General features: G+C 39.2%; 1 pseudogene; it reads left to right on the forward strand.

Moving 5' to 3' along the window:
• Positions 1 to 1,901: 1,901 nt before the first annotated feature.
• LOC143669026 (14-3-3 protein zeta/delta pseudogene) lies at positions 1,902 to 2,636 on the forward strand (annotated as a pseudogene).
• The last annotated feature ends 5,928 nt before the right edge of the window (positions 2,637 to 8,564 follow it).

Consider the following 8,564-nt stretch of genomic DNA (forward strand, 5'->3'; position numbering starts at 1 on the left):
GGGCTGCCTGACATGGACAGTAGCTTAGACTTTAACCTACAAATCACCTAGACCTCATCTGCCATTTTCTTATATATGTTCTGTGACTAGGCATGTAATCACTCTGCACAAGCTCAATAATTAGATCACCTCTAATTACATCATCTGGGGCCACTGTGTTCATTATCCTAAACTCTGCCCATTTTTTTCCCTAATAAAACTATCAGAATTACTGTAGTTTAGGGAGACAGATTTTGGGCCAATAGGCATCTCCTCTCCTACTACATGCCTAGTAATAAACTCTTTCTCTCTTTGAAATTCTGTGTCTCGGGAATTGGTTATTTAGTGTATCAGGCAAAAGAATCTCTGGCCTTTATCTAGTAAATAACTCCATTCCCTTCCCTTGAAAACATATAACTTAAACTTAAAATTGAAATGAAATGCATCCAGTGCATGTTTCACATACATAGCAACTAAGAAGACAGCCCCAGTGCCCTCCCACCCCAGTGGATATTGTTGGTTGGCAATTTTTATTATCATAGACCAGGAGTGATGGAAAGACAAGAATCAGCTCAACTATTGGCTGATTGTTATCCGGCTTAACAGCAGCAATAAAAATTTAAAGAATTCAGCAAACAATCTCCATCATAGATATCACCATCTCTAGCTCATGGCACCAGGGCAAGGGTCAGGAAAGAAAGGAAGAAGGGGGAAGAATGCAGTGGTCTGGGAGGCCTTGGGAGGGCTTCAGTGCCCCACAGTGAGAGCAGAGAAAGGACAACTCAGAGGCATAGACCCATTGACTCAGCAGCTTCCTCCCCCCACCTGCTTCTGAGTCAGCACTTGGTTTACTGGGCCTCCTTACCTCTAGGAGTATAAATTCATTATTTTAAGCCTAGCCCCTACTCTTCTGTGTCCAGGACCCCTGCTCCCTCTTCAGTAGGATCAGAGACTTGCTTGGGGAATGAACCATTTAGTTATTGGATTTAGAGGCATGGGATGAGTGCAAACAGTAGGAGCTTAGAAAAGAGAGGTAGCACCTATGCCCTTCCCTGCCTGCAAGTGCTTGGGAGCTGGGAATTTAGATCCCAGCCCCCTATTTGTTCACTCTGACCATCAGTCTCCTCCTGTGTAAAAAAGGTTATTATGAGGATATACCAAGAATTCTAAGACCACCCCAAACTAGCCATGTGATCCTAGATAAGTAGTTAATCTTCTTTGTGCTTCATTTCACCATCTACGCATGGGCATGTCATGAGTTTTAAAACCTGGATAATATGTTTGAAGGGCCTCTAAATTATAGAGCACTGTGATGGCTGAGGCTAGGTGCTTTTGCCAAGAAGTCTCAGAGCTGAAGCTCATTTCTCTGACTTTGGTTCTCCTGTTGGAGGTTTCATCCTGTACTTCCCTCCCCATCCCTCCACCCTTCTCCCACAGCCAAGTGGTGAGCATCCTCGATGATCATCCACATTGGGCCACCTTTCCTCATGCCTCACTTAAATCCATGCACAGCTGGCTCTCCTGCAGGGCAACGGCAGCGAGGAATGAATGGTTCTATTAGGCAAAGACTTCTCTGGTGGGAAAACAGGGCGGGTAAATCTGAGCCCTGTGAGAAAGATGGATGCAGGGAGCTCCTGGCTACAGAGGAGCTGGGTCAGGATCTTTGTCACCCAATATAGATGCCCAAAGGGACATGGGGGAAAGAAGGCATACCATGGCAATGAACTGCCTGTTGATCTCATTTCGTTCACATTGATAGAGATAAGCACTAACGATAGAAGGGGAAAGTTGACTTGGCTTGGCATACAAACATCAATTAGGACAGAATCACAGCCTTGCTGCTGCCACTACCCAGACTGCTGAGTCCTGTCACCTGAGTCCCATCACCTGTGTCACGTACTCTGGACAGAGAACACCCAGTCATGGATAAAAATAAGGTGGTGCAGAAGGCCAAACTGGCTGAGCAGGCTGGATAATATGATGACATGGCAGCCTTCATGAAGTCCGTAATGAGCAGTGAGCTGAATTTTCCAAAGAGGGAAGGAATCTTCTCTAAGTTTCTTATAAAAATGTTATAGGAACTTGTAGGTTGTCTTGGAGGGTTGTCTCAAGTATTGAGTGAAGGATGGAAGGTGCTTAGAAGAAACAGCAGATGGCTTGAGAATATAGAGAGAAAATTGAGACCAAGTTAAGAGATATCTGCAATGATGTACTGTCTCTTTTGGAAAAATTCTTGATCCCTAGTGCCTCACAAGCACAGAGCAGTCTTCTATTTGAAAATGAAAGGAAACTCCTATTGTTACTTGGCTGAGGCTGTTGCTGGTGATGAAAAGAAAGGGATTGTGGATCAGTCACAACAAGCATACCAAGAGGCATTTGAAATCAGCAAAAAAGAAATGCAACCAATACATCCTATCACATTGGGTCTAACCCTCAAATTTTCTGTGTTTTATTATGAGATCTTGAACTCCCCAGAGAAAGTCTGCTGTCTTGCAAAGACAACTTTTGATGAAGCCATTGCTGCACTTGATACCTTATGTGAAGAGTCATACAAAGACAGCACGCTAATAATGCAATTACTGAGAGACAACTTGACATTGTGGACGTTGTATACCCAAGGAAACAAAGCTCAAGCAAGAGAAAGAAGGGAAAATTAATCAGCCTTCCAAATTTTGTCTACCTCATCCTAAAATTTATACAGTAGACCATTTGTCATCCATGTTGTCTCACAAACAGATTTTGGTTATGATGTATGACAGGTTTATGTTACTACTATTTGAATTTCTGTATTTCCCATGTGGCTTTTATGTTTAATATTAGAGAATTAGAGCCGTTTAACATTTAAAGAGCTATTTGTTTTCATCTTGAGGTAGCCAATATGGGGATGTGGAATTTTTATAGAAGTTTAAGTGTTTGGTATAGTTCTTTTGGTATATTGTAGCATCACAAGGGCCAGTGTTAAAACTGCTTCCATGTCTAAGCAAAGAAAACTGCCTATTACATATTGGTTTGTCCTGGTGTAGGATAAAAGGAACAACTGGTTCCAGTCACAAGTGTTTTTGTTGTGGGTACCTTAAGGTTGGAGTACTTTGAAGGCTGTGGTAGAAATAGATATCCCCTGGATATTACATGTGGAACTATGTATTTCTGTGAAATATACAATCTCAATGTGCACACCTTTAACTACCACTCCAGAAATGTTCCTTCAGACAAAGTTGTGACCCAGTTTATTCTGGAGAAGGGCTGAAATGGTTCACATTCCATTATTTGTAAAGTTACCTGCTGTCTTTTTTTTTCATTACTCTTGCCACACTCATTTTATTTGTATTTAAATGTTTTAGGCAACCTAAGAACAAATGCACAAGTAACGACACAGTGAAAATGAATTGCTTCATATTCATTACTCCATGTTTATCAAGCACAGCAGTAAAGCAAACAAACAAAAAAACACATGTATTTAACTTTTTAAGGTTTTTTGCCTTAGTGATTTTTTTGATACTTGCCCAACATCCATGTGCTTTAAAAATAGTTAACAGGGAAATAACTTGATGGTGCTAGCTTTGTTTAATATCTTATGAAATTTTCATGAACAATCCAAGCATAATTGTTAAGAATATGTGTATTAAGTTTATGTGTGTGGAATAAAAGTTTTATAAATGGAAAAAAATCCATAAATTAAATTCCCACTATTTATGAAGTCCACTTATCATTAATGGCTACCTACAAGGTGCACAAAGCATCTTATCATTAAATGTGAGTTAACAATGGCGAAGCTTTATTTTGTCACAGCAATTAACTCCAAGCATACTTTCTAATGCACATCACTTAAAGCATTCAAGAGGTGTAACCTCCAATGAATTAATAGATCTAAATCAATGCTTTCATTACTTGGATGCTAAAAGAAATACCATTGGGTGACCTAAACAATGGGAAATTATTTGTTTTGAGGCTAAGAGAAGTCCAAGACGTGTCAGAAAGGACAAAGCTTTCTCCTAGAAGACTGTGATATTTGGGGGCTGGCTGCTGGCAAATCTTTTTCCTTGGCTTGTCTGTCGTGCAGTGCACATGGTGGACTCTCCTGACTTCTCTGGGTTTGGTTGACTTCTGGCTGCTCCCTGTGCTTTCTCTCTGTGTGCCTTAATGTCATTTCCCTTATTTGAATGACTTCAGTAATGGGATTATGACCCATTCTAATTTAGTTGGGTCACATGAAGTAACTTCATCAAAAGGTCCTGTTTACAATGGATTACATTAACAGGAATGGATTAAGATTAAGGAGTTAGTTTTCTGGAATGCAGAGCTCCAAGCCACTTGTGATGGTTAGGCTCATGTGTCATCTTGACCAAATAATTGTGCCCTGTTGTCTGGTCAAGCCAGCACTGCCCGGTTACTTCGAGGCCATTTTCATCTTTGAGGACATTAAATCATCAACAGGTCAATTACATTTATGGTTGATTACACCTACAATCATCTAAAAAGAGTTTCATCAGCAGAGAGAGACATTTCATTCAATCAGCTGAAGGCTTTAAAACCAGAAGTGATGACTTCAGCAGTTAGAAGAGATAGTTTTCCTCTCTGCTTTAGTCAGCTAGCTTCTCCTCAAAAATTAACGAAAAACTTGCATCAGAGTCCTCATCTTGCAGCTTGCTCTATGGAATTTGGACTTGTGCATCCCCACTGTTGTATGAGACACTTTTATAAAATCTTATAATATTTACAGATATCTCCTGTTGGTTCTGTTTCACTGGAGAACTCTGACCAATACAGCTTTGGTACCAGGAATAGTTTTTGAGAAAAAGAATCTTAAAAATGGGCTTTCTCCCTGTCCAACATGAAAAAAGTTAGAATAGCCATAACCCAAATAAACCTAAAGAGTGGGATGGAAAGATCAAAGGTGATGGTGGAGTTATACAGAGAAGATAGATTTTAACAAATGAATAGGATTGCTGAATCATTAAATTGATATTTTTTTAGTCTCTAATATCTTAGAGCAGCTAGAAGTAAATACCTAAAATTATAGAATTGCAACCCATACCAAACTCTGAAATCAGTTCTATAATTAATTGTTGTGCTGTGCTTTGAAATGTATTGCTTTTTTGTATATATGTTATTTTACACAAAAAAGGAAAAAAAAAGTTGATTGTGTTGATTAAAAAATATTTATTCCTTCTAGCCTCTTATATTCTGGAGCAGCTAGAAGGAAAAATCTGAAAGGATGGTACGGTAGTCCATGACAAGCTAAAAAAAAAGTTTTCTGAGGCTTTCGCAGGTTCTACTCTGATTAAATTCAGGCCTTACACAGGACTGTAAGTCCCCCAAACCACAGAGATCGGTGCTGTGCCCCCAAGGGTGCAGCAGGTTGGTTCCCAGAGGGGAAAGGAAATGGACTTTACTAGTAGCAAGGGCTTGGCTCATCTAGGTTCCAATCATGGAATTAATTAACAAATTCTGACTACTGAAAATAGGCCACCAGCACAGATCAACCTGGAACAAGCACTAAAGATGCTAGGAGTTTTTGCCCCAGCAGAGAGGGGGCAGGGCTGATGGAAATAAACAAACAAACCCAGAGGTTTTTAGTCAGACACGACAAAATACTAAAAAAAGGGACAGGACCCAGGCAAAGGGGGCATATGAAGCTTAGAGATGCTTACATAACAACTCAAGCTTTTGACTGACGACCCTGAGAAGCAAGGGTCTAGCTCTGAGGGGGCATTTTGTTGTTTTTGTTATTGTTACTGTTTTTTGCTTTTTTCCCCCTGCTCCTTAACAGCTCATAGAGAGGACTGGGAGCCCTCTCAGGCTCCAACACTGCCCCAGGCAAGAGTGGAATTAAACTTGTCTGAGAGAAAAAGTAACTAGTTGGCTGAGAGGAGCGAATTCCCTAAAGGATGTAGCTTTCCCGAGAGAAAGGTAGGGCCCAGCTGAAGTGGAATCCCTCTTTCAATGAATTCAGACCCAAGGGACTGGAAAATTGAAGCAATTAAAGCCATCATATTACCTCACTTCTGTCTCAACCACAACCCTGGCAAGGAGACTCTACTGAAGTTAAAGGCACCACATCACCTCACGTTGGTGGGAAACCATGGAAATATGAGTGCCACATGTTGAGCAGGGTGGGAGAAGCACAGACTTTAGAGGCTTCATAGGAAAGTCTGTTAACCTGCTGGTTCTCACCCTCAGGGAAAGCTGATGTTGGCTACAATTTCCTCCTGAAATATGGACCTGTCTGGTCAAGGAAAATCTGGCTGAGGTCTATAATATTTGAGAAGATCCTCCTCAAAGAAAAAGGCTCCATGTACAGGGAAAGAAACAGAAAAACAAGAACTGAAAAATTCTGATCAGTTAAACAGAACCTATGCTTGAGGTCTAGAATAAGTTGAACTGAATGTCAAAGAACAAATAGAGAACAAAGCCATTCAGCAATAAAATCCTAAGTAAAAGAGAAAACAACCTCTATAATAAACTAATTAAAGAAATCAAATGCCTAGATACCAGCAAAAAATAACAAGTCATACTAGGATAATCCAAGATATGCCCAATTAAAGGAACAAACCAACATTTCAAATGAGATACAGGCTTTGAAACAACTAATTCAGGATGCCCAAACAGACATAGAAGGTGTTCTAGTTTGCTAGCTGCCAGAATGCAATGTACCAGAAGCAGAGTGGCTTTTAAAAAGGAGGATTCAATAAGTTGCTAGTTTACAGTTATAAGGCTGAGAAAATGACCAATTAAAACAAAACTATAGAAATGTTCAATCTAAGGCATCCAGGGAAAGATACCTTCATTCAAGAAGGCCGATGAAATTCATGGTTTCTCTCTCAAGTGAAAGGGCACATGGCAAACACAGTCAGAGTTTCTGTCTCATCTGCAAGGGCACATGGTGAACACAGTGTCATCTGCCAGCTTCTTCTCCAGGCTTCCTGTTTCATGAAGCTGCCCAGTAAGCATTTTCCTTCTTCATCTCCAAAGGTCACTGCTTAGTGGACTCTGCTTCTCATGATTGTCATTCTGCCCTGCTCTCTCTAAATCTCTTTCATTCTCCAAAATGTTTCCTCTTTTATAGGACTCCAGAAACTTATCAAGACCCACCCAAATGGGTGGAGACACGTCACCACCTAATTAATCTTAACAACCACTCTTGATTAAATTACATCTCCAGGGAGATGATCTGATTACAGTGTCAAACATACAGTATTGAATATGGATTATTCTGCCTTTATGAAATGGGATTTAGATTAAAACATGGCTTTTCTAAGGGACATGCATCCTTTCAAATCAGCACAAAAGGTCTCATCAAAAATCAAATCAACAAGTTGAAGGAGGATATAAAGAAGATACTGGCTGACCAAAAAGAAGAACTTGCAAGTTTGAAAAGACGAGTCAAAGGACTTATGGGAATGAAAGGCACAATAGAAGAGATGAAAGAAAATGGAAACCAAAACAATAGATTTGAAAAGGCAGAAGAAAGGATAAGTGAGCTAGAGGACTAGAACCTGGAATCTGACATACACAAAAAAAAAAAATCAAGAAAAGAATGGATATGAGCAGGCTCTCAGAGAACTGAATGACAACATGAAGTACAGAATTATATGTGTTGTGTGTTTCTCCTAAGAAGGAGAAAATAATAAAAAAGGAGGAGAAAAACTAATGGAGGAAATAATTGCTGAAAATTTCCCATCTCTTATGAAAAACATAAAATTACAGATTCATGAAGTGCAGTGCACCCCAAACAGAATTGAAATATTTTCATATAAACAATCACTGAGAGAGTTTGTGACTAAGAGACAGCTCTGCAAGAAATACTAAAGAGAGCACTACAGCCAGATAGGAAAAGGCAGAAGAGAGAGGTCTGGAGAAGAGTGTAGTAATGAAGACTATCAGTAAGGGTAAAAAGAGAAAAAAATTAGATATAACATATAAAATCCAAATGAAAAAACAGTAGAAGTAAGTACTGCTTTTACAATAATAATATTAAATGTTAATGGATTAAACTCCCTAATCAAAAGACATAGACTGTCAGAATGAATTTAAAAACAGGACCAATCTATATGCTGTCTAGAGGAGACTCATTTTAGACTCAAGGACAAAAATAGGCTGGAAGTAAAGGTTGAGAAAAGATATTTCATACTAACAACAATCAGAAAAGAGGAGGAGTAGCTCTACTAATATCTAACAAAATTAGTCTTCAAATGTAAGACAATTAAAAGAGACAAAGAAGGATACTATGTTCCTTTTACTAAAAAGGAACAATTCAACATGAAGACATAACAATCATAAATATTTATGTACCTAGCCAGAGTCTTTCAAAATACATGAGGCAAACACTGACAACTCTGAAGGGAAAAATAGACACTTCTACCATAATTGTTGGAGACTTCAATTTCCCACTCTCATCAATGGATGAAACATCTAGACAGAGGATCAACAAAGAAACAGAGAGTTTGAATAATACAATAAATGAACTAGACTTAATGAACATATGCAGAACATTACACCCTACAATAGCAGGATACACATTTTTCTCAAGTGCTAATGAATCATTCTCAAGGATAGACCATATACTGGGTCACAAAGCAAGTCTC

This window comes from Tamandua tetradactyla, chromosome 25, assembly GCF_023851605.1.
Source record: "Tamandua tetradactyla isolate mTamTet1 chromosome 25, mTamTet1.pri, whole genome shotgun sequence".
Classification (NCBI taxonomy): domain Eukaryota; kingdom Metazoa; phylum Chordata; class Mammalia; order Pilosa; family Myrmecophagidae; genus Tamandua; species Tamandua tetradactyla.